Source organism: Tenebrio molitor, chromosome 9, assembly GCF_963966145.1.
Source record: "Tenebrio molitor chromosome 9, icTenMoli1.1, whole genome shotgun sequence".
In the NCBI taxonomy this organism is placed as follows: Eukaryota; Metazoa; Arthropoda; class Insecta; order Coleoptera; family Tenebrionidae; genus Tenebrio; species Tenebrio molitor.
The window spans coordinates 13623228-13650215 of NC_091054.1; the positions used below are offsets into that span (position 1 = coordinate 13623228).

The window sequence follows — 26988 nt, forward strand, 5'->3', positions numbered from 1 at the left end:
TTTCAATAAATTCTTGTTCGGTACAGTCAAAAGTGAGGCTGATGATACTAAGGTAAAATGTCAAATCAGATCAATTTCTAATTTAAGGATTCATTCCGATTTGATGCTTTTCAAGATCGCTACATTCTATTGGTCCGTCGAAATCGTTTGACAGCTCGTCGCCACTGCGACTGGTCAATTTGAAAACTCTCTTTGATTTTATTAGTGGAGCAGTATCACGTGTCCCACGAAATCATCATAATTGGTCGATGGGACATCGCAAACCGTCGCCGGATCGGTGTCGTTCTCGCTTGTGGATTTATGCGGTCGACGAGACCTGGTTCGAGTCCACGCTGGCTAATTGCCCCCATTTAAATAAAACCTCGCACTTAACAACAATAGTTCGCGGGCAAAACAGCAAACGTGCAATTATTACTACATTTACGAGGCGAGTGTTAAGTGATAAACGTTGGCCCGAAGACGTGGGAAACACGCTTTTAATTATTATTTTCTGTATGTTGTGTGTTATTATTTTTGTGTTCGGTCGTGGTGTTGCGTCGGAACGAGGGCCGTTTGCATCACACGAGTTGTAAAATTTAGACGCAATTTAGGCCTTATCGGGAGTCAGATCGAAAGAACTCCCACATGTGAGCGTGCGACCCGAGATGAGGACAATGAGGCTAATTACCGGCTACTTCTTCCATTGTCGTTAACGTCCCTCGCGTTCTGCACGTGTATCCATAAATCTTGCGAACACTGTGAGGTGGCTTCTGCTGAAGAGGAAGGCAGAATTTCGAGTTTTGGTTTGAAAATTTTTACTTTTTGGAAAATTTTTGTTTTGGAAGCATCAAGTCCTTCAATAACAATTTCGTATTGACTATCAACAGGAAGTTAAGAAAAAACTAGTTATTTGTGTATTCGTCCGAGTCTGAGTTTTTTGGCCGAGGCGCAGCCGAGGCTTAAAAACATGAAAAAATGCACTTTTTGGCCTTGATACAAATATGCAACTATTTTTTTCTTAACACAACAATATTTCTTCCAAAGTGTTTCTAGCTTACTCTTCATCATGCTGCCACAAACAAGGAATTTGTAAAGACCTCAAGAATAAAATAAATTATTATAATAACATCCTTCTTACAGTTTGAGCAACTGGTTTGGTGTTAAATTGTTAAGCTCAGTCCCAAAATTTGCAAACCCGAATGGAAAATTTGCTTCGAAAGTCAAAAAACCGTGTGAAGCTCTCATGTGCCTCCGCAAGAATGCACCTTCAGTGCGACCTTTGCCACGTGGCATTTTGCCTCATTGTCAGTGTAGGTTTGTTTACACAACAAGGACTTAAATGTGAGCCCGATGGCATCGAATGTACTGAAGCAATGATCGCTTTTTTATGGCCGGTGATCAAGTGTGCTGTGAATAATTATAAAAATGTCGCTAAATCCTCCAAGGTTCCGTAATTTTATCATTGTTACACTAAAAAAAAAACAACAATAATAACAAAACAGTTTCAACAACATCAGATATCATTTTCACAACGATAATAATTAAAAAAAAAGAAACAAATGAACATAATGTGAACATGAAGGTTGTGTGCGTGTGGAACAACAAAAGGTTCGTCTTCGCTTTAATTTACAAAATAATGTGAATGTAAACCTGGTCTTGCACTTGCAGGAAGTGACTCAATAGGCCATTACAAATCGGCGTAATTATCAATGTATCAATTAAATTATTAACTTTCATACGGCGAGTGAGCTTTTAATTATTTGGGTATTTGGGTTGAAAAATGCTCCGGTTGCGTTCGTCGGGAGGAGAGTGTCGTGAACTTGCTGGAGATGATCGTGCCGGGCTAGAATCGAAGGAATGGGTTACGTGATCGCGGTCATCCGTGCTGATAAATGGTCAATCTTCGAGTGAAAGTTGAATTATTGTTTATATGCATATGTCTTCGCTGCCTTCACACCCATTTTGCAATGAGCGGAAGATTTTTACTAGGTGGGTTACAATCGCCTGGGATCATCACACAGAGCTTTAATTCTAAAGTGATTAATTTTTTTCATTGACAGGAATCGCAAGTGCGGAAGAGACAAAATTGTAGTTATTACGGTGTATAAATAATAACAAAGGAAGAAATGTAATTTGAAAAAATGGAATAACATAGTTACAGAAAGAATAAACAGAATAAAAATTGTAACTATAGGGCATTCATTTTAAACGTTGGGTAAAGTTGTAAACTCAAAACACCATAAATTACGAAAGCGGCAAATTTTCATTGTATCGGTACCGTAAAGTAGGAATCCCTCTGTTCATATAAAACTGGTACCACGTCGTACTTTCACCATCTTATCGACGAGCAAAAGAAAGAGACGTTAAAATATCCACAAGTAAAAAAAAATTAAAACACATTTTGTGATCAGTGACCAAAAAAATGTAAAGAGATTGTTGATTTTAAATAATGTATTTGACAAATAAGATTACTTAATAAAGAAATAAGAGTAATTAGTAAAGTATCCATTACATGTATCTTTTACAGTAAGTAAAAAATAAATAATAAAATACGTAAACAAGTAAAAAATTAATCGTCATCTGAATCAAATTCACTAGATGATTCACCAGTATTGGCAACAAATGTTAATGGTTTCACTTGGTCTTCTAAAAGTTGATCTCGATCCCACCATTCTTTAATTTTGGACCCGAATATATTGAACACAGTTTTAGATTCACTGAGTTTCGGACAAGTGTCAAAGCAGGCAAGTTTTATTACAAAACCCAACATTTAAAATGAATGCACTATAGTAGAATAGAATACATTGTTTAATACCCGTGTTGAATTGAAAAGTTCATCAAATTGGCTTTGATCTTTGTCGCTATCTTTGTCTAACCAACTTAATTTACGATGTTGTTGTCTTTTAAAAAATAAAGTCAAAGCCAACTTGATGAACATTTCAATTGAACACTTGTTACATTTTTCAGTAATATTTTTCATTTCTTTCTTAGAGAAAGAATTAATAGATTACAGCACAAAATTGTACCGGGTGAGTCAAGTTTTACCGCTCGAGCGAAAACACCCACTTCTAAATAATTTAAAATTCTCAAAAAATTCAGGAATGATTGTGTATCACTGTAGAACAATCTGTAAAAATTTCAAAAATTTTAATAAAACAGGTAAAGATTTCGTTTTAATTCAATAACCGCTACATTAATATACGTAGGTTGTTTATAGTACTCTTTAGGGACTTAAGAATTACTAGAAAAGTGGTCAACAGATGTTTCCCAACAATGAGATATTTATTTATGACCCTGCAGTTGTAAATCTTGGTCATTTTTCGCTCTTAATGTTAAAATTGGAATAATTCAAAACGAATAATTTTCTTTTGATGCGAATTTCATAAATGTGTTAATTGCGAATAAGCGTGTACGAAAAATAGTATATTATGCACCGAGGGAGTGAAGTGGATGATTTTTACTCGAGGTGCAATTTGTAGCGTAGCCCGAGGGTTCTACAAAGCACTGAGGGTAAAAATCATTCACTCCCGAGGTCCATATACTATTTTTTGCACGACTCACCGATTTTAATAGAAAAAAGCCGAAAATTTGTAAATTATCACTAACTGTCAAGCTAAATTGAAGTGTCATGTTGACAGTTAAAAATTATTTTTAACCTTTCGGCTTTTCTCAATTAAAATTTTTGAATCGTGCAAATAATAGTATCTGCACCTCGGGAATGCATGATTGTTACCGTCGTTGCTTTGTAGGACCCTCGGGCTTCGCCTTCGGGCTACAAACTGCACCTCGAGTGAAAAAAAAAAAAATTAATTCGAAATAAATATGTACCATAAAAGGTTGAATAGGCTATGGTTTTTTGCCCAAGGGGAAAAAAGATGACTAAAAGCTTGAGTTGGCTGCGGTTTTTTGCCCAAGGGGAAAAAAGAGCCACTTTACTCCATACAATCAGGGAGTAAAGTTGCTCATTATATACAGGTAGTGCAAAAAATGTTTTTTTGCTCAAAATCGATTTTTAAAATTTTATGGCTCTGGAAAATTGATTGCACAGTCTTATATCAAGGGAATGTAACACTAAAGTTTCGTAATTTTTATTAATTTTTTAATAGGGTTAATCGTGCGGGCGATAAAACTTGACTCACCCCTTATATTATACACCTAGAGAGAGAAATGCATCATTTTTCCTAAATGTAATGCAACCAGAGGGTGGAGCCTAGGCTACAAAATACCGAATGAAAAATAGCATTTTCTCCTAAGATGTAATTACTAATTTTTTTTACGGCTCACGTAAGATTAAAATAATAAACTGGTTTTTAAAAACTTAGTTAATTGACATTTACTAAATTTAAAATGATTAGTAGTAGATAAATTTTAAAAATTCCTTGACACCAGTGAAAATTTATGTAGACAAGTTTTTAATGATATAAAATAAATGTCGAAGATACATATTATGCTGAAGAACCTGAAGAAATTACTGCAGCAAATGCTAAGGTTACACTTTTGAAATTATTATAATTTTAATAAACATGTAAAATTTTTGAACATTTTCGAATTTTATCTGATTATTTAAAAAAATGTAGGGGTATCTAGAGAATCAGTTATGTTTAGTAAAACCCAAGAGTAAATTTTTAATTTGGCTAATTTGCAATAAAGACAAGAAAAGTATAAATAAAAATAAGTGATATCAAATCAGAAACAAGAAAGTGATTTCATTGTTTGTTCCAATATAAAAAACAAAAAAGGTAGATCACATTGTCCATTAAACTTCCACAAGATTTTGTTTTTACGTAATAAGATGTTTGTTAATGACAGAAAATATTAGTATAACGATTAATGGAAGATAGCTCATGACGAAACATTTTAATAAACTTCTATTGAGAATCCTAGCTGATTCCTTAAAATTGAATTGTTTTAAATATACACTCTGTTGTTTTTAAACCAATTTCGTAAGTTTTATAGGTTTATTAACCGTTAATTAGCTGATGAATTAATTCCGTGAATTAAAACCTTTAAAAGTATTTTAATCGGGCCAAGGCTTTTAGTTTTCCCAACGTAATCACGACAAGCTTAAACAATTACGAGTACATTGAATAATTAAAACTATAAAATAAGAAAACTTACGTATTAATTAAATTTGTAAGAAAGAAAAATATAAAATAGTAAACATTCAATATTTGTTTATGAGAGAAGAAGCTGTTGATGATTAAAGAAATGACTAAAATACACCCCACGAATAAATCTTACTTTTTAGGTATTTTAAAGACCAAGTATTTAAATGACATTTCAAAGACCACAGGAATAAATTACTTCGTTACTGCCCCAATATTATAGGGAAAAACATTTTTGAACATAGCCAAAGAAGATTGAACATTCTTTCATTTGTTTCTGTGCTGATTTTTTAATTTTCATTTATTTTCAATAAAATTTTAATCAATTGAACAAACACAATTTATTATAGGGTGATCTGGTTTTAATTGTTTGTAACAACTTTTTTATTTTAAAATACATCGTTTTAATTCCCCTTCAATGTAGGCAACCAAGTATTCACATCAATTTACCTTTAGTACGGTACGGTTGCGCTGTGTACTGTGGGTGGCAGATTTCACAACCAACTACGAGTAACAAATATTTACAATAACCCTGTAGTATAAGCAATTCGATTTTTTTTTTTATTTGACTTTTATTTTTCTTTCAAAATAATGTTTTTAACTTTTTCTCAGTTTGTAAGAGAACGAGAACAAAAACAACTGACTCCAACTGAAAGTGCAAAAATAGCAAATTTAAAAAAAAATCCTACATGAAGGTGGGAGGGATTTCTTAAAAATATGCAGTCCGTGCACAGATATACAAAATGCAACATGTGGTTATAAAGGCAAGTATTGTTGTTCTTGTAAACTTATTCCCTGACGGGACTTGGTGTTATTTACATCCCCCACGATTGCCAGAATTGGCTCCAATTTCTCTTCAGTTTCAGACGGAAGTCCCTGCGCAAAGCGAAACAATTCGCTACTCCGGCAGTGTTTTTTATCGGCCTTAGGTAGGAAGAATGTGTGACGTGTGCCACTCCGGCGCCATCCCCGTCCCATCTGATAAGTCCGGAGTCCCTCCGCCGCGTGCACAGGGTCAGTTGTTTATTGCGACCGTTGATATTTGGCGTCGACGGAGGGCCATCGAATAAATCTTAATCGCTGACATTTCCCCGTCCTTGGTTAAGCGGATCCGGAAGTGGAAAGACGTGCCAGCGCTCACACATCGTGTGGACAACGGGCGTCCCAGGTGGGACGTCCTCTTCGAAATGCCATCGACTGAACAAAGAGCAAGTGCCATGTGAAATTTTTAATGGCATTTCGTACAATGGGGGGCGTGCCGCCATTACCACCCGACCAGATCGAAGGACGACTCCGGCGGAGGTCGCCGCAGCGTCGACGACGCCGATGGACGACTGCACGCGCACACCTGACCGTCCTCTGATGGGTTTATTAAAAAGTCGGAACAAGAACAACGACAAAAAGGTGAACTCGGCCGCGATTAATCACGGGGGATGACCGTGTGTGAAATTAAATAGGGATTTTGACGGCGGAAAAGGGCCGCAAAAATGAGCCGGATCCCGCTCCGGGCCCGGACGATTCGTTAACTAGATAATTGCTTTAATTCCATCCTGACTAATTGCAAGCTATTGCTGCGGCCCGGTCCGGCAAATGATTCCGGGGCTGGCCGATAACAAAAACTGGGGGAAATAATATCTTGACAACTAATTATTTTATACAGGTGGTCACGAAAAAGCGCCGCAGCTTTTGAACGTGACGCACAATGGAACACACTACACTTACACCATTTCATTTTTTCATCGTTGGTGCACATCATCTGTCAAAATGACAGTTCTTGTCAATATGAGTGACTCGTTCTCGTACAGTCAAGAATTTGCAAGATGCTTTTGTAAAGTCATGTCCGAAAACCGGATATGACCAGTGACAGTACAAGTTCTGTACAACAGCAACAACCACACTGTGAACTAGATGAAGTGTTGGATATTATCATAGTCGACCATGCATTAAACCACGCATCAAATTTAACATTTCAAGGAACATTTACGCTACAATATAAAAATATCTTTTGCAAGAGTCCGGTTACAATTTTAAGAAAAAAAAAATACAAATTACGTAAAATTAATTGACTTTGACATTTTTGAATAAATAGAATCGTTTTTTAACTGTGAAATAAGTATAATGGAGGAATTTCAAGATATGATTGGTTTCGGTGACCTATTGAGGTCCCATAACCGGAAGTTTAAGAGTCAGTGTGACAGTACGCCCTCTATACAGCGCTAACGACAACACGGCGAACTAGATGAATAACGACGTTGTAGTAAGTACAGTACTACACATTATCACAGTCAGTCATGCATCCAACCACATATCAAATTAAACGTTTCAAGGAGCATTCACTATAGAATAAAATGTCCTTCGGAAGGATTTAGCTTCAGATTCCTGATCAAGAGCAACTATGAAAAACAAAAATATCGAAAACATATAACGTAACTTTGATGGTTTTTGGTTTATTTATTTGACCGCATCGATGGGAGGGAGGCGCGGTGAAATGTTAGTGGCGATGGCTCATTCATGTAAGAACCGTTCGCGATCCAGAATCGTTTCTAATCTTGCTGAAACTGTTGAAACACATACATATGTTGGATTATTAAAGTTAAGGGCTCTGACGCAGAAATTATTTGAAACGTAGTACTACGGCGGGCAAAAAATTTTAGCCGTCACTATCTTGACATTCATGTAAAGTATAAATAAACCTTTAGGAACCGTAACCCCACTTTCGAATCTTGTCATTTTGACAATCAATTTAAACTGTTTAAAGCTCAGATATTCCAGAAATCCGACATGAATGAACAAAATTAGAGCAGTCGTACATTTTGTCATTTTCTACTACACAGACGTTTACCTCAGGTTATCTATTAGAGCAGTCGTACATAGATAACCTGATGTAAACGTCGGTGTAAATAATGTCGAGTTTTCAAATTTACCACCCAAAAAATACCATAATCATAATCACGACGGTAATCATAATGACAATAAAGTATGGCTTACAATTTTTTTTTTGAAGTGACAGAAATTGACGGCTAAAATTTTTTGGCCGCCATAGTACCTACTATTGGGAACACGGAAAACTGGGCAGATGTGTGATTCAGTTGTCAAAATTACTAAACCATACCTTAGCTACTCATAACCAAGTTGACAGTTTTTTTGAAAATATCAATCATAATGACGGTAAAGGTGCATTTACATTGACACTTTTTGAAATGACAATAACAGACTGCCCAGGATTCCATGTCCTTCATTGTACGACAGTATAAAAAATATTTCATCTATATTTTAAAATAGAAAATGGTATCTTGTTAAAATTAAAACGTATTCTAAACCATTATTTCAATATTTACATAGTACAATTGGTTGCAAAAAAACGGGAAATGAAACTTTCCGTAATGCATGTATAGTAAAGACGTTTTAGATGTGGATTGTCAAACTCAAGGTCGCTTAAAACTTATACGTTTGTGAGAAATCTGTCATTAATTCCACATACGCAATAAGCGCGGCTAGTTACTTTTCCTGGTAGTGCCAACTTAACGAGCAGTCCCCAATCCACATCTATAATGTTCCGGCAATAAATTTGGTTTTGTCCATTTGTCAATTAATTATCTACTTGACAATACCTCTCAATTAATTTTTTTAAATGTCATTCACTTTGACCATAATTCTAACCTATCTCTCGTGAGAAGGTTTCACACAATGGAAACATTGTAAAAATGTGTCAATTTTATTCTCCCAGTTCCCATTTTTTTTGCAACCAACTGTACCTACAGTCGCAAGAAATCAAATATTTTTCAAAATTCAAATCTAAGTCAGTCTCAAGTCAGTCTCATAATGTTTTAATAATCCGGTAGCCTTTATTCCAATTTTATATCATCTTGTTTTTCTTATTTTGGTCGAGCTTTTCTTTATTTTCTTTTAAGATCTTTATATATTTTGTGTTGTAATCTTTATAAGTATAATCTGAATTTTAAAGAGAAAAAATGAAAGTTACAAAATTATGTTTTGCACGACCTGCATACCGGCTGTTTGATAAAAAACGCCTCAACCCACAACTTTTTTATTTATTATCCGATTTCAATGAACAAATAAACCAAAGATATGGTTTTTCATGCGCTATGAAGCAGCCATAAAATAATTTTTTTGGAGTTATTTTCAGTAGCTAACGATAGTCAACCTTTTTTTTTTTAAATGGACACATGTAGTTTTTTAGGCTCAGTCTGGTAAAGTTTTTTTTTCTGAATCTAATAATGTATTAAAAGTTATCGTTTGGTCCACAGCTGACTGAAAAAAAAATAAAACAATTTTTAATTGTGGTTCAGTTTATTATGAAATTTTCAAGTGTGTCGTGAAAAACAATTGGAATACAAATAGCAACAAATGTCAAGTGTGAGTTTGAAAATTTTCAGGTGCAATCTTGAAGAGTTTTATTATTACTTTCTTAGAAAACATGAATAATAACAATTATTTTTTTTTCTATTAACTTTTTGTTTTTAACGAATTACGATTTTTCTTACACTCGAACATAAAATAATAGTCAAATGACTGCTATCCTGCATGACTGACAACGTTATTTTATTCTTAAGTAAAAAAAGTTTAAAAAAGCAGATGAAAATTTCTAAGCTGACGTTTAGATGACACTTATCGTACTTTGTATTCCGATTGTTTTTCACGGCACTCTTAAAAATTTTATAATAAGCTGAACCACAAAAAAATGTTTTATTTTTTTTTTCAGTTAGCTATGAATCAAATGATAACTTTCAATACATCATTAGATTCAGAAAAAAAACCCTTACCAGACCAAGCCTAAAAAACTACATGTGTCCATTAAAAAAAGTTGACTATCGTTAGCTATTGAAGATAACGCCAAAAAAATACATTTTATGGCTGTTTTGTAGCGCTTGAAAAACCATATCTTTGATTTTTTTGTTCATTGAAATCGGGTAATAAATAAAAAAGTTATGGGTTGAGGCGTTTTTCATCAAACAGCCTGTATAATGAGCAACTTTACTCCCTGATTGTATGGAGTAAACCGGGTCTTTTTACCCCTTGGGCAAAAAACCATAGCCAACTCAAGCTTTTAGCCATCTTTTTTCCCCTGGGGCAAAAATCCATAGCCAATTCAACCTTTTATGATACATATTTATTTCAAATTAATTTGTTTTTTTTACTTGAGGTGCAGTTTGTAGCCCGAAGGCGAAGCCACTATTATTTGCACGATCCAAAAATTTTAATTGAAAAAGCCGAAAGGTTAAAAATTATTTTTAACTGTCAACATGACATTTAAATTTAGCTTAACAGTTAGTGACAATTTACAAATTTTCGGTTTTTTTCAATTACAATCGTTGGGTCGTGCAATAAATAGTATATGGATCTCGGGAGTGAATGATTTTTACCCTCAGTGCTTTGCAGAACCCTCGGGCTACAAACTGCACCTTGGGTAAAAATCATCCACTTCACTCCCTCGGTGCATAATATACTAATCTTAATGTTTTTTATTTTCTTGATTAATAATGAGATACCTAAAGTTATCACACAAATAGCCTTTTTCTCACTTATTCTTCTTCCATATCGTAATTCTTAAATAGTACAAACTTAAATTAAAATTTCGAAACGTAAAAGAATGCAAATATAAAGATTCCAAAACAAAAGTATGTACTTTTCACTTACCCCTAGTCGATTGATTTGGAAAAGTCGGAACAGAAGACATTAACTGAAACAAAAAAATATTATTAGAAAATATTAAAAAAAAAATGACGGTAATTTAAAAATGTTTCAAATATGTATGTAAAATACTGAAGATGTTTTAGCTACCTTATGAAAAAATGTAAAATTTGGGTTCAAAATGTTAGTTTTTTGTTGTAACAATAATTCAGTAATAAATACAAATTTTGTCTCGGAATTATTCCTTAAAACTAATTTCTTAATCAAATCATATTCAACATTCAATTATAAAAGAAAATTTAGAAAAACAATTTTATTTAAGAATTAAATCTATTTTAAAATCAAAATTAAACGGTAATAATTTAATTAAAGCAGTTAATACATATGCTGTTGCATTGTTGACCTATTCTTTTGGTGTTATAAAATGGTCCAAAACTAATTTAAACATTCAAACCCCAAATCTGCTATTGAAAGATTTAATTTACCACGCGAAAATGGTGGTAGGGGTTTTTCAAATCTAGAAATTCTACAACACAATCAAATTGCTTCACTAAAAAATTATTTTCACAATAGAGCTCGTGATAACTGATAACACTTCTTTTAATGCTTTGGTTTCAGCGGATAAAGGTTACACACCTTTAAATTTAAGTGATAATATAATTTCAGATATTGTTGAGCCAAATATACCTGACACTATAGCAAATATAAAACAGAAGTCTTTACATGGGAGATATTTTAAAGAACTGGAACAACCAGAAATTAATATTCAGGCTTCTCATGCATGGCTTAAGAAATCAAATATTCACCCTGAGACTGAGGATTTTATATTTGCAATACAAGATCGTGTTATCAATACAAGAAATTATAAAAAAACACATATGCGGTTTACAATCGATCATCGATAAATGTAGGATTTGCGGAACTGAAGGGGAAACCATTGAACACATCATTTCTTCTTGCACCGTTTTGGCTCAAAGCGAATATAAGAAACGTCATGATATATTCACTAAAATTATACACATGAATTTAGCTGTTAAATTCAATTTATTAAAGGATACACAACCACATTACATTTATAAACCAGAAAGTTGTTTGAAAAATGACAATTACAAATTATATTTTGATCGCACAGTTTTAACTGACATTCACATTCAGCATAACAGACCAGACATTATTATTTTAAATAAACAACAAAAGCAAGCATATCTTTTAGATATAGCTGTTCCAAATTCCCATAATATAACACAGACATATAACACAAAAATTAATAAATATTTAGAGCTCTCCGTTGCTATGAGAAATCTTTGGAGTTTAGAAAAAAATTCTATTTTACCACTTATAATTTCAGCAACGGGAATAGTACCGCAATCTCTTTTTAAAAATTTAAAAATTCTGGATTTAGGGAACACATTGGTAGTTGAAATTCTAAAAGGTATATTATTGTACATAATACACAACAAAGTCAAAATGCGGAGGCGAGGCGCCGGTAATTATGTTGATAAGCACTGCACTATTACTTGATAGTAATATCCGTAATAGTGTATGTACTCCGGCAAAATTGCCGTGCCGCCGGGTGGCGGAGGGACACATTTCTTAACAAAACATTGCTTGTCACTTTCGGTACAATTTCTTTTCCTATTCTGTATCAGCAACCAATAAAATTACTTTCAGTGTAGAATTTATGATGATTTAAGAAGAACAATTTTCTTGCTGACTACGACCGAACCTGTACTTAACATTTTATAATTACAATTTTTCATGTTTACAAGCATCGCGATTGTTTACGTCCCCACACGTGGCATATCACTTGTACGACATCGCCATTCAGTAATAAATTGGCCAAACCTCAACCAGCACGTGTCAATTTTTAATCGATGGTAGTCGGGGGGTGGCGCACGACTCAAAAAAAATAGTTCGTTACACAATAGCTCTTGCGTTTGAGTAAGAAATAAACAATCTATACATGCAAATCACGCCCACACTCTTAAAAGAATCGATACATTATTATTATGTACCTTTATCTATATTATTATTGGAACAAGTACATATGTTAAAGGACCACTCCTTGCCCGTGGAGATGATATTTCTGCCTACAATAGTCGAGGAATCTATTGTTTGCCTTTATGCCTTTTAGGCAATGAATTTATATGTTGTGGTGTTCGTGAAATTAATAACAACAACGGTAATGAAAAAATAAAATGAAATAAAGGATGGGACGGGTCTCGTGATTAAGCCGTCTGGGGCGCATATAAAGAAATAAATCTAAATTTGTAAATAATTAGAGTGGCGACGAGGAGGAGGTAATTTCTTGACAAAGAACGCATCCATTATTTAGCCGTAATAAGTTTATGAAGGTTCGCACATATGTCGGCGTTCTCATAATCCATTATCGCGCTTTGTGTGGTGGACGGTGGGGTTCTTGCATTATTCCGGATACAGGGTGTCCCTTTCGACAAAAACCAAAACTATAGGCTAATTTTAACAACATTAAAAAACCCTCAAAATGCCCAAAATTACTTACTTTGGATACAAACATGATGTACAAGAATGGACATTTTTGTATCTTCTGTGTTGACAAAGTGATAATGGGGTAACTGTTGCAAAGATGTCTATCTTTCTTTCTATTCATTTCTATTGTAGTCTGTTCTATTTTGTGGTGTAACAATGTAAATTTAATTTTAACTGTCATGTAATTTACTCTACTTCTTAGTCGATGTACTGCTTTTATTTTATTTATTTAATACATTTAATACATTTAATACACATAAATGTTGTTACACAGTCTAGGACTGGTTTACAAATCTATGAGGGGCGTGATGATGATGACCAACTCAATAGACCGGGACCAATGGCTTAACGTGAATTCCGAATCACGAGATAGAATATAGCCTTTTTTCTTCCGCCCTGGGTGGGAATCGAACCCGCGACCCTCGCGTCCCTGAGCCGAAACGGACTCCCTTAGGCTATATTCTATTTTTTTTTTATTGCGCAAGGGCATAGTGACAATGACATAGGTAAACAAATAATTAGTAACGGGTGTTCATTTAAATTTAGCATCAAAGTTGAAGTTGAAGAGTCGATTGTGAACGCACCACTCGTCCGTCTGCAGAGTAAAAACACAAACAACGCAAGAAGTGAGGTTAAATTTACACAGCTGATCCGTGATGCGTTCACAATCGACTCTTCAAAGCCAACTTTGACCATACTGGTACATTTAAATGAACACCCGATGTTATTATTTTTGGCGATTGTTTAGGTACCAACACGAAACTTTACTTACAATTTTTATTAAAAAATATAACTTCCAAACTTCGAGAATATGTTTTAATTACACCGGAAGTTCTCGGCAGCATGTAACTCAAATAAAAAACGAACTCTTACTGGGGAGTTGAAGTTATTTACGTTTTGGTGTTATCAATTGGTCAGCTTGAATTCGAAGCTTAGAATGGTTTTACGAATAAACAAATAAATAAACAAGGTGCGATTATCCACCTGAAGGATGTATTCCGGTCACAGGCGTCCATTCAAATTGCTTTGTGTTGTTTTAATTCAGTACAAATCGTTCCTTATCTGTTCATCACTTTGAAAAGAAGAGAATGAATTCCGACTACCTGAGGAATTCCCGATTCGGCGATTCATCATCTAACAACATGTAAATCGTAACTATTAGGATTAGGCCTTTGTTGGTGCTGGCTGATGCCTTCTTCAACGCCAAATCCGATTTCGTCGTCCAATTGGCCGGCACAGAAGAGGCCTTCTTGAATTATTCTTAATTAAGACGGTGCACAGTCGAGTAAATATCATGTGTTATGAATGCATCCATCGCAGGCGTGAAGAATCCGAAATGATGGTTTTATTATGTGAACACAGTTGAGTTATTCGATGTAATTAGTGGAAACATTAGATGATGATTCACCATCTTGATATGTGACGTGTGAACTTGACTATTTACATAAAGCAACACTGAATTATTTACAAGAACGACTTTAATGCGTGTTAACAGATTAACATTATCGTTATAGGAGGAATTAGCATAAATCGGCCTTCTTTCCTTTCAACCCGATGACGTGGGCTTCTTTGTATTGGAGACTTCTCGATCGGCTCGTTATGTCTTCTTTTCTTAACGCTTGATTTCAACAAAAATCAATCAAATTCTCTTTTTAAGCTTTGACAAAGTAACTCATTCTGATTCTTACTCTTCTAAATCTTTAAATATTAGGACGTTGTATCTGAAGACAGAAGCGGGAAAACAAAAACCATATAAATTGAGGACATTGCTAAGTACGATATCATTTGATTTTGATATCATGTTTGTTATTCAGAAACAGTGCTGTTTTCAGCTTTGGACGGCAAAAATGCCAATTGGAAAACCAGATCTAAGTCCAACTGAGTATGTGTGGTATCATTCCAAATGGGTACTTTAAAAGTTGTGTAAATGAACGAATGTATCAAAGAACTATTAATTAATTTTTAACTAATTTTCTCATTAATTAGTTTTTTTTTTAACTCAATTCTGTTATTTAATATAGTAAGTACATGCATATAAAAATTAAAACAATAAAATAAATGATAATTATAATAATTATTATTATCAGTGTTAGTTCTTATTCATAGTAACAGTTACAACGCTATAAATTTAAATTTAAAATATTACTTTTTAATTTCTAGGAACTAATATTTCTTGAAATATTTCAAGCATGAATCTAAAACGCTAAACCATAAAATTCTGACTGTTTTAAATACTATAATTTAAAGATTTAATTAGGTATACTTAAACTGAGAGATAATTAAAATTTGTTAACACCAGTAAGTTGATATAGCGATTAATTTAACAAATCGAGATTTTAGTTCTTAAATTTTGCACGAAACAAAACTACGTTGCAATTTTTTTTAATAGTCGTTAATTATTTTGTACTTTGAATTAGTATTTATTAAATAATTACTTAATTCTCTTTTCTGCACTAACGCTTTAGAAATTTAAATTTAATTATTTAAATATTGAGATTTATCATATTCCCTGTCTTAATATTTATTGTATTATAAAAGACTTCAGCAGTTCGTGGGCTTCAAAAATTAATGCCTAAAAGTATAAGTACAGAGAAATCTGCTGATTTCTTGTGTTAAAGAATTCATTCATTCAAGGATGAATGACATTTCACCAACATTTGTTTTGTTATTTAATAAGCAAACGGTGGAGACAACAACTTTCTTGGTATTTGTTTCAGTAGTCAATCACTTTTTAATGAATCCAGCCGGATCATAAAACGGTAACATGCTTCATGAAAATTAAATAGTTTTAATAAAGGATGATAATTTAACATGTCACTTGCATCTCTACGTTTATGAAAGAAGATATGAGCTTCCAGAATCTTGATAAGTAGATCCTTGCGATGATATAACAGTTAGAAATTATTAAGAGATTATTATGTAGAATCTTCTACAATAGGATATAACGACAATTTGGCCACATTCAACATAAAACTTGGTAGGTTCTGGATTTTAAGTAACATGAAGCATTTCGATTTCGAAAAATTAAACAGTAATGGAGCTACGCATGAGGCAGGTTGACCTTGATATCTCTTTACCCTCCACCACCCGGCGGCACGGCAATTTTGCCGGAGTACATACACTATTACGGATATTACTATCAAGTAATAGTGCAGTGCTAATCAACATAATTACCGCCGTCTCGCCTCCACATTTTGACTTTGTTGTGTTTTATTATGTTCTGTGTCAGTGTTAAGGAACTTCCTCACGATATGACATGAGTATAATATTAGGGTGTTCAGAAAGTTCTGAGCATTTTTTAGAAAAACAGATAAAAATAAATAAATATCTATTATGTACTTAAAAAATTAAATAACAATTAAACCAAATATTCGCCGTTATTGTCCCAAAAGACTCTTTTACCGTCCCCGCACCTTCAATTTCTACATATATTTCTTGTGGCTGCTGCCGCTGAATGTCCACATTTAAATTCATATAACATTAAATTACAATTTCGTTCTTTTTCCATGTAAACAATCAATTACCAGAATGTAATCAATTGAAAATTATTTAACTGAGAAACGTCAAATTGTTTATGGACAAGTGTACTTCATATTTTAAAAAACTAACAAAAATTACAAAATTGATTTTACATTTATTTTATATCATGAAAGAGAATACCACAAAAACTCTCAGAACTTTCTGGACAGCCTAATAATATACCTTTTTGAATTTCAACTACCAATGTGTTACTTAAATCCAGAATTTTTAAATTTTAAAATTCCCGTTGCTGAAATTACAAGTGGTAAAATCGAAATTTTTTCTAAACACCAAAGATTTGTCATAGCTACGGAGAGCTCTAAATATTTATTAATTTTTCTATTATATGTCTGTGTTATATCTTACTTATTGTAAACATTATTGAACGCTGAAAATATATATAATAATTATACGGTGCGATCAATTAAAAAATAAATCGAGTCGGCGTGTTACCTATGGCAACCCATGCTATAGCATAGGCTCCAAAGCAAACTCGATTTATTTTTTAAATGATCGCTCGGTACTAACTGCTAAAGAATATTCTATTTCTTATTTATTGCTGTTGAAAATAAAAGAAATTCTAAATATTTTTTTATTAAGAAGTAAATAATGATAAAGACATTTTAAAATTTTAAGATAACAACCTTGCTATGCTAATAAAAGAGACTAAAAATTGTAAAATAATTGTCTAGCGAAAAAGGTATTAAAATAATTAAAAAATGATTTTGTTTTGCACTTTTGGAAGATAAATAAGAAATTTTACTCCCTCTTTGAAGTTGGAAGCATTAAAATATACCAAGTGACTATAAACGATTGTCATGTTTTTTCATATATTTTTCATAATTGGTCATGCAAATATTGCTTGTATGACAATAGACATAGGCGTACACATCTAGGAAGGGGCGTGAAAACTGTGAATGCATTGAATTAATTGTAAACCGAAAAAACTGTATATCTTAATCAACATAATAAAAAATTGTGATTAGAGAAAATGTTAGAAATTATGTCCAAATTGATGTAAACAACATTGCACTCTTTCTTTTGAATTATTAAAAATATTTCAGATCCCACATTTGCTATGACATTTACAATTGCTTGTTGCAGTTCTTGCAAATTGTTAATTGGATTTCTCAACACTACATCTTTTAAATTGGAGGAGCCAAAACATATGAATCATACTCGTATGATCGGTTTGGCCACAATCCTACAGTTATCAATCGACCTGGGAAGACTCTTCTAAATAATATTAATTGTTTCTCGTGCTGTGTGAGCAGTGGGTGAATCCTGTTGGAAATAGCAGTTTGTCAGTTCCACATTATCCAATTGATTTATAAATAGTTCAACAAGGGCTCTTTGGTATCTTTGAGAGTTAATAGTTTTATTAAAAAAGATGGAGCTAAAATTCGCCTTTAATTTGGATGCAGTGACACTTCAATAACATAACAATAACAATAACATATTGAGCAAATGCAATAACTTTGAGAGTTAACGAAACCAGAAACGTGAACCAAGCCTCATAAGAAAACAAAGTAATGTCTTGTACTTCATTATTACGCAAATTGTTGTTACACCAATTGCACAATTGGATTCACGGCAAGCAACCAGGAGGTAGGATTTGTTGAAACAAGGAATATTTTTAAGGGTGTAAATAGAACATTTTCTTTGATTTTTTTTTTGAGGATTAATAGGAAAGTCCTAAAAAATGAAGAAAATTAATTTTGAGGGGGAAAGAAAAAGGTTAATTTTATTTGTTGAGATAAATGATACACGGAAATGTGTAGATTTCGTTGAACAATTTGATTAACATTTTCCACAACATCTGGTGTAGCTGCTGTAACACGTCCAATAGACTTTCCGACAGCTACACTGTCAGTATTTAAAAAGCGTTCAGCCAGGCTTCCACAATGTTGTGAGAAAACACGATATTCCACTTCTGGATTCAAAACAAGAAAGTGATGATACAGGGAGCATTTTGAAAATTCTCAATAACCGTTTCTATTAATAAAATCGTGTCGAAAATAGGCCATTGTAATAAATATGTTGTGCTCAACAGTGGAAACCATTTTAAAAAATGTTTATTGACTAATTCAGTATAGAAACTTAATGGCAGAAGCGTTTCTTTTTTGGGTGATTTTTATATGATTTTTTTTTTGTTAAAAAAAATCTACTCCAATTGGATAATACTGTAATTAATTAATTATTCAAGTGTTTTTGATTAGATAACAGGATTCATTACCCACGGCCCGTTGAATAATATCATAGCAACTAGTTTATGAAGTGCAACGCAAATTTTAATGCAATGGCATCAAATATTCAAAGTAATATGTAATTTGAAAACGTCAGTTTCAATTTGTCTAATAATGAAACTTATTCAATTTCTCTTCATAGTCTTAGAAAACGTACAGTATTCTATTCGCGAATAATGGCTATTACTCGCTAGAATGAATTACGCCACTCGCTTGCGGCTCGTGACACAAAATTATCTTCACGAGTAATAGCCATCATTATCCGCTCATTGAATAATATACTATTAAAACGTTATTTTATTTAAAAATTATGTTATTGCAATGAAAGGAATATACCTACATATTTTAATGTATGTACTTTTAGATCATGTTGTTTACGAAACAAGAATTTTTCTTCACTTGTTGGTATCCAGATAAGTTTGAATCTTTACAAGAACTCTCCTGTCGTATCTTTTTTTACCAGTCATGATTCTGTTAAATTTCAACTCGTTCTCTCCTTCTTTTCTTCTTTTCATTCTAAACTCCCAATTTCTGCCTGCTCGAATTTCCCCAAGCGGCCACTTCCGACTTTTCCGTGCCCCATCCGCCGATCCGTTCCTTCCGCGTCTTTGACGAGGTGTTAAAAATACTCCCGTTCGAAAACACGAACGGAACGCGCCTATATGGGAGGAAAAGCCGTGTCATGACGGTCGTAATTCAGAGAACGCGTTCGGATTTACATTTAACTGCATAATCTCGGAGAGCAATCTGACCACATGTGGGCATTTAATAACAAATGTCAAATGCAAAATGCCGGAAATCGCGACTCCGTCTACCATATTTGTTTGTGTGTGTGTGTGTGTGTGTGTAGCTGGCGGAGACAGGACAACAAACCTGTGTTACTTGCTCCTTTCGGGGACGTCTCGTCCTTTTTAATTAGTCGAGCTGAGTGATTGCGGCCCGGATTGAGCGAACGGTGCGTCGCGGACGCCGGACCTAGACCTAATTGAGAATGTTTGGGAAAACGTTTCATTCTATTTACTGTGATTTACATTTTGACATCAAACATTTCTGTTGCACATTTTAATTCGTTTCTCTTCTTGTAGAATATTCTCCTTTGTACTAATCCGTATTTAATTTTTTTTTATACAGGGTGATTTTGAAAGTTGTGCAGATATTTTAATCACGAGCTACTGGCTTCATGTAGAACTCGGAAAAAATATTTAAAAAATCCTATGTCAAAAAATAAAATGACATTTATTTTTTGCGCTACAATTTTTTTAAATTTCTTTTAGTTTTCTACGTTGTCCTACAACCTCGTAGGTAAAATTTCGGCACATTTTAAAAATACACCCTTGTAAGTACATATATCATGTTTTATAAAATGTACGCCAATGCGAAGTAACCTATAGGAAATATACTTTAAAACAAGGAAACCGTATTGTATGCCTCCGAGAAAAATAAATTGCTATCACAAAGAGTTTTGATCTGGTCGCATTATGTCATTTGAGTGTTAATATGGCGGAATAAGCACAAGGAATGCGCTTCTCTAGCTCCGCTCCTGCGAGGTCCCCGTCCGGAAAAAAGCTCAACTAGTGCGATGGACAGCCGAGGTCCATCGGGCGCTGTTTACAGGTATAGCTGCCGAGTTACGCTCTCAATGGATTAATTTGATGATTGAATGACACAAAGCGTCGTTTTGTGGTCCGGCCCCGCCCCCAGCACTCTAACAACCTGTTGATGATGCCAGTCTTTATTCACACACGGCACCTCTCAGGTGATGATGTGAATCGTTATGGTCGACGTCGTTCGAAATTCGTCCTTTTTAATTGAGTTTAACGTACCCGGAGCATTCAACCGGAGCCGAAACACGGATTTCGAGCGGCTGTATCGATGCCTCCCAATTAAAATATTTGTCCGGTGGTGGGAGGACGCTGTCAGTCAACGGTGGCCCTTATCTGATCTATTCTTTTGGAGGGCGCGCTCAATTAGACGAAATTCGTCGGATTGTGCAAGCGCGGAGAGAAAAAATGCATGTCGCTGATAGAGGCGGACGGTGCGAGCGAGCGTTCGGCGTAAAAATGGGGATTCTCGAGGCGATGTTGTTCATTAGAGCTGTCCGAGAGGAACGATTGCCTTAATCTGCATCCAACAAACCGTACAATGGACACAATGTAACAAACATATGTCCGACAAGATGATTATTGAGTTGAAAAAAGCCAACGTGACATGATGGCCTTCTGCGGATACGCTCCGCGTTAATTATCGAGGGCCTGTGTGCGGAAAGTGCGTGCCGAAAGGTTTAATGGTTTTTACGGGTGCCCGCGGATGTTCGCCGAACGTTTGTGCTGCATGCCGGGACGAGATGCACCGTCACCGCGATCATGCGGGGAAGTGACAGATGGGGAAACAACGGAACATACACACGGACACGAACATAATGACTCATTTACATTTTTGACACAGTGTTATTAGCCTACTTGGATTTTCGGCTACTAGGCAAAAATGGATTCCCACACTTTCGGTTGGACCCGATTGTTTTAGAGAAATTCTTTTTTGTTTGGTAATTGCATTTGATTTTACGACTCTATCGTGTCAAAGTTGGAAACAAATGCTTTGAGATCTTGTCAGTTTAGAGACCTTGAGACTGTAAAAATCAGTGCGATATCTACTTAAACACAAACATTTTACATCAACTGGAAATAGCAAAAATTATTTTCTTGCAAAAAATAAAAGTGATCTTCACAAAGAAATATAAAGACAGCAATTACTTCGCTGATTATATCTAGCCAAGAAAAGGAATCGCTTACTCGAAGAGCTAGTGACAGTTATTCATTCTGCCATTAACGCATCACAAATGCCATGATTGGACATAACTGGACAATGACAAAAATTTCTAATTGTTCAGTTTTTGTAGAGATGCATTCAAAATTTCAAAACAAAAAAAAATGTATGTATTCGTTAAATTTATCCTCAAAGTTGGCGTTGAAGGGTCGATTGTGAACGCATCACGGATTACGGATCAGCTGTTTAAATCTAACCTCATTTTTTGCGTTGTGTGTTTTTACTCTGCAGACTGACGAGTGGTGCGTTCACAATCGACTCTTCAACGCGAAGTTTCAGGATAAATTTAAATGAACACCCGATATATTAATTAAAATTTGAACAGCAGAAATTCACTCTTCACGTAAGGAGGGATTAAGAATCAGAACCAGACATAACACAAGTTGTTGAGAAATAAACTTCCTTAAGATAGGTGTTCACTAGATAATTTTGCACCCATCCGCCTTTTCGAACAAACCCCATTAAAAAAATAGGTACTTTTTGTTTAATAAAATTAATGGTGTTATCTTAAAAAATAAGTTGTATTGGGTCAGGTTGTGCGTATATTTTTTTCTGATTGATAACACACATATTTTGACAAAAAATATCTCAATTAGCTTTGAAAATTATTTTATTTGGCAGGTTAATGCATTGTGACATTCCGTCACCAGAAGAGTGGTTTAATAATAAAAAATGATTCTTGTAGAACATATAACTCCTACTGGACGCCTTGTTACATTTGATAATTATCTTTTAGATGTGCTTGATGAACCGAATTAAGCAGTTAATAATTAGGAGAATGTTTAAAAATGCACCTTATGGTCTTGCTCATCATTACCAATAAGTAAAGTTATGACGCTCGGAAAATTGGTACCAACCTAAGCTATGATCGGTTTTAGTGAATAACAATAACAACCAATATTCTTGTGTAAGTTTGGTGGAATATGTTAGACGTTATTCTTTTTGAGCTTTTGAAGTCCAATTAAACAATCACATACTATGTACGATGTATCGGGTGTTCATATAATTTCCTGTCAAAGTTGGCATTGAAGAGTCGATTGTGAACGCACCACGGATTATGATCACGGATCAACTGTTTAAATCTAACCTCACTTTTTGTATTGTTTGTGTTTTTACTCTGCAAACTGACGAGTGGTGCGGTCACAATCGACTATTTAACGCCAACACTAAATGAACACCCGATACTACTACTACTACTACTACTGCAACTACTATGGAAGGCTGCACATCTTTATAAGGCTTCCATGTATATGTAATTGCACTAGAAGAACACAATACCACATATTGCAAATACTACCTGACACTTCCCTAAGTAATACTCCCCCCATGAACAATTATACGAAGAGATTTACACCACGTAAGTACAAAAAATGGTTCTTAAAGAAAAAAATTACGAAAACTGCCAAAGATTCTACAATGGTGTATTTCAATAATTGTCTTGTGGAGCAAATATTGGATGCTGCGTATCACAATTTATTTAAACGAAGTAATAGACATGAGCAAGTTCTCCAGTATTGTTGCTTATCTGAAACGGAAAGTTGAAGGATATGCGCCAAAAAGTGGCTTACTTTAAGTAAAGAAAATGTACGATTAGTTTTTATTGAACGCCGAGGGAACACATCATTTGTTAAACAAGGTAGGTACTTAATTATTTTTATTTTAGATGAAGATTAATGAAGCTACGTTTTATAGGTTATTTTAATATTAGGCGTCGCAGGAGTGGTCCCGTCGCTAAGTAGAATACCCTACAAAGTGTCTATAAAGAACGTATATGAAGAGTTTTGTGGAATTCGAAGATATTTAATTTTTGAGGCTCTGTAGCATATAGTGGTACCAAATAGAAAAACAGAGGTTATGTAAGTCCATTAATGACAAGTTTTTAATAGATTGTTGTAAGATGAAAAGTAATGAGAAAAACTGAAGAAAATCAGAAGCAAAGCAACTAAGACGTCGAACTCCACAACTGACGCTAAGATTTAAGAATTTGAGATTTGACCATTGACATCTGATTTGACGGCTTCAAGGTCTCAACATAGTTTGACACAATAAAATTATAGAGCCGCACAATTCCACAGCACTCTTGATATGCGTTCTTTTATAGACACTTTGTACTTAACTCTGTACAAAAACATATTCATTTTTCGCGCCTATCCCAGTGCGCCGGTGATTTTACACAGGTGAGAAGGTGCGAAGGAGAGTATTTTTGACAAAACACATTTAGCGTTGTTCCCACAGTTAAAATTTTTGGAATTGACAAAGTTGATAGTGTAGTCAGTATTGTGGCCAATTCTGGCGGAAGAAAGAGTGACAACATGCGTCATGGGGGGTTAGTGTTGCCGAAGGAGATGTAGAAGAATCCGAAAGCATGAAAAGCAATGTTGCCACAAACATTTTAAAAGAAACAGGTCTCTCTGTTGTTGAGAACGAAGTAATTCAACAATTAAATAAATCAGCAGTACCGACCTCGATAAGTAATAATGTAAATTATGTTATCGACATCAACTATTAGTGTAATGAATTGATAAATTGAATATCTGATTGATGTTTGGAAAGTTTTTATTTGAAGTAATACTTTTTTGATTTGAACAAAATGATGCATTTATTTTTACGATGATTTTGATAATAATAAATTATTGATATTGACATGCTGCTGTTTTACTTTATCGCTACGAACTAGTCCATAAAATGGTACTTTATGGTCGCTAAATTGCATTGCATAACACAATAATCAAGTAATTATGATGTACCTAGGTGAACATAAAAGAAATTGTCATTTCAAATTTTTATTAATAAAAGCCTTGTAACAATTTGTCTGTAGTAATGTTTAAAATATTTTCGTTTATCAAAATTGCAATACAACTTAAAAAATATCTGAGTTTGAACTATTTGAAATAGTTTAATAAACGAGACACCAATTAAAAGGTAATTCAATTTTTAATCGATTTCATGGTAGTTTTTCTAAATTACGTCTAATAATGAAGAATTCCCGGGAAAAACCTTACAGGGATAATTTCAACAGATACGACAGATAACTATTAAATTTGAACCTCTGTAACTGATGCACTTATTGAGCAATCCCAAATCTTCTGCCACCATTTGAAAGACAAACTTATTCGCTACGAAACCATGTATCAAAAATTGAAAATACAGTTATCAGTTTAGCGATAGGCAGCTTCAATTCTGTGGCGATATTTGGGTTGCTTAGTCGCCTGTCGCGACGCGCAATCAAACATTTGATATTATCCTGGGAAGTATTAGTGTTACCGAAAATAACAAAATTTGTTCAGGATCTAATAAACTCAAAAATATATGACACAGTGCGTAGGACTAATGCAAAACGGTGTTTTAGGGAACGTTTATGTTGGAGCTGCGATGAGCGATAAAAGCGGCGATAAGAGCGAATTGCCACTTGAAAACTATGGCAGTTCGCTCTTGTCGCCGCTTTTATCGCTGTTTTACGTGCGCCGAGTTTTCGAACGCGTTTGGATCTTGTCAAAAATTTTGACACCAGTGGAATATTGTTGCATCTTTGATAGAGTTTCTTCCGCAAACTATTGCTGAAGTCTTATAAGAATTCCAGTGGGTCTAACATTTGCATTGCAAATAAATGTATTGATAATCCTTTGCGCAACAGGAGTGTCAACTGGTTGTCCTATTATGGTAGTAAACAGTATACAAAAACAATTGATAATGATATTAATGGTATACAGGCTTCTAGATAGTTTGTTACAATATCGAAAAAAGTCATTTCCTCACTGGAGAATGATCTTGTCTTTGGAAGCAAAATTGCGACTTAACTTTGAATTATCCTCATAAATATCAAATAACAAAGTAGGGATCACAAAAACAGATTTTGTGGGGAATAAAGTCATTTTTTATGCCTTTGAAGTACACATACGGAATTAGGAAATGAATTACATACTGGCTTAACTTTTGGCTTAAAGCGGTTAATGACGATGCTATTGTAAATTGTAAATATTATTAAAAAATATTGCGAAAATTGGCAAATATATCGCTTAATGTCTTTAATTTTAAAAAGGGAAAAAAGACTATTGGGTGATATTTTAAAAATGTATTCATATCTACAACATGTCGTTTAAAATAAAATACGTGAATACATTGAGATTGAAAATTTTATCTAAGTAATTAATTTAGATAAGATAGATTTTTTCCACTTTAATAACTGCAGCGTAGTAAAATGAATCATACCTATCGGAGGACAACATTGTTTCCTGAATTGAAAAGTAGCAATGGTTGAGTGTTGTTAGTTAAATTTATTGCAAAATGGTAGATAATTAAGTTGTCAATCTGTCAAATACAAAAAGCATTATTAATTCACAATCGATTGTGCATTTTTATCTGATTAATTGCGTTATTTAATAAAACTATGATAATTTTTTCGGCATCATTTTCCACAAGATAGTGTCTGGTGAAAATACGAAAAATTAATTAAAACAAGTCTTAGCAATTTAGTATGGACGTTAAACCTGAAGATTTTTCGATAACTTGAACTATGAAGGATTTGCATTAAGGCGAGCAGTTACCGATTATTGTTCTCCATTTCTTCAACCACACTCCATTGTGCAAAATTCTTTTGAATTAGAATCATTCCTCTGTGATATAATACAAGAGATTACATCTAGCAATTGAAAACCCTTTGTAGAATTCTGCTAATAAATTCTTTCTTGATCTCTCTATTTCAGATACCTTTACCCACTAGAACAAATTGCCGTCCATTTAGCTTAACATAATTCAACACAAATTTATGCACAAAACGTTTATAAATTCTAGGCCGAAACGGTAAATTATAAAACTTAAAACGTTTCATAATTTTCTGAATGCCCCTAGATGTGTATCCACGTAACCGTTCCATTACGCAACGAAATCGTTCTCGTTTTTCAAAATTACCGACAATTCGAATGTGGAAATGGTTCAGATTTTCAAAAATAACATCGTGTCTTTGTCACCCGTGATATCTTAAATTTCACACTCAAATAAATCCAGCAAATTTAAGTAAAACGTACAAATTTCTTTTACTGAGCACAATTCATACCTAGTATTTTATTCTTTCCTAGTTTGTTCTTTTTTAGTGGTTTCAATTGAAATCGTAGAAATTTCGCTAAAATTTTAAAGAAAGTGAAACTAATCAGTCATAA

At 33.9% G+C, this 26988-nt stretch overlaps 1 protein-coding gene across 1 annotated transcript in view; it reads right to left on the minus strand.

Annotated features, from left to right (window-relative positions):
* Nucleotides 1–26988, minus strand: part of lov (jim lovell) — a 106841-nt gene that overhangs the window by 78269 nt on the left and 1584 nt on the right. Inside the window, exon 2 of the mRNA XM_069059719.1 lies at nucleotides 10743–10785. The gene's annotated coding sequence lies outside the window, so the exon portion shown is untranslated. The remainder of the gene's footprint in view (nucleotides 1–10742; nucleotides 10786–26988) is intronic.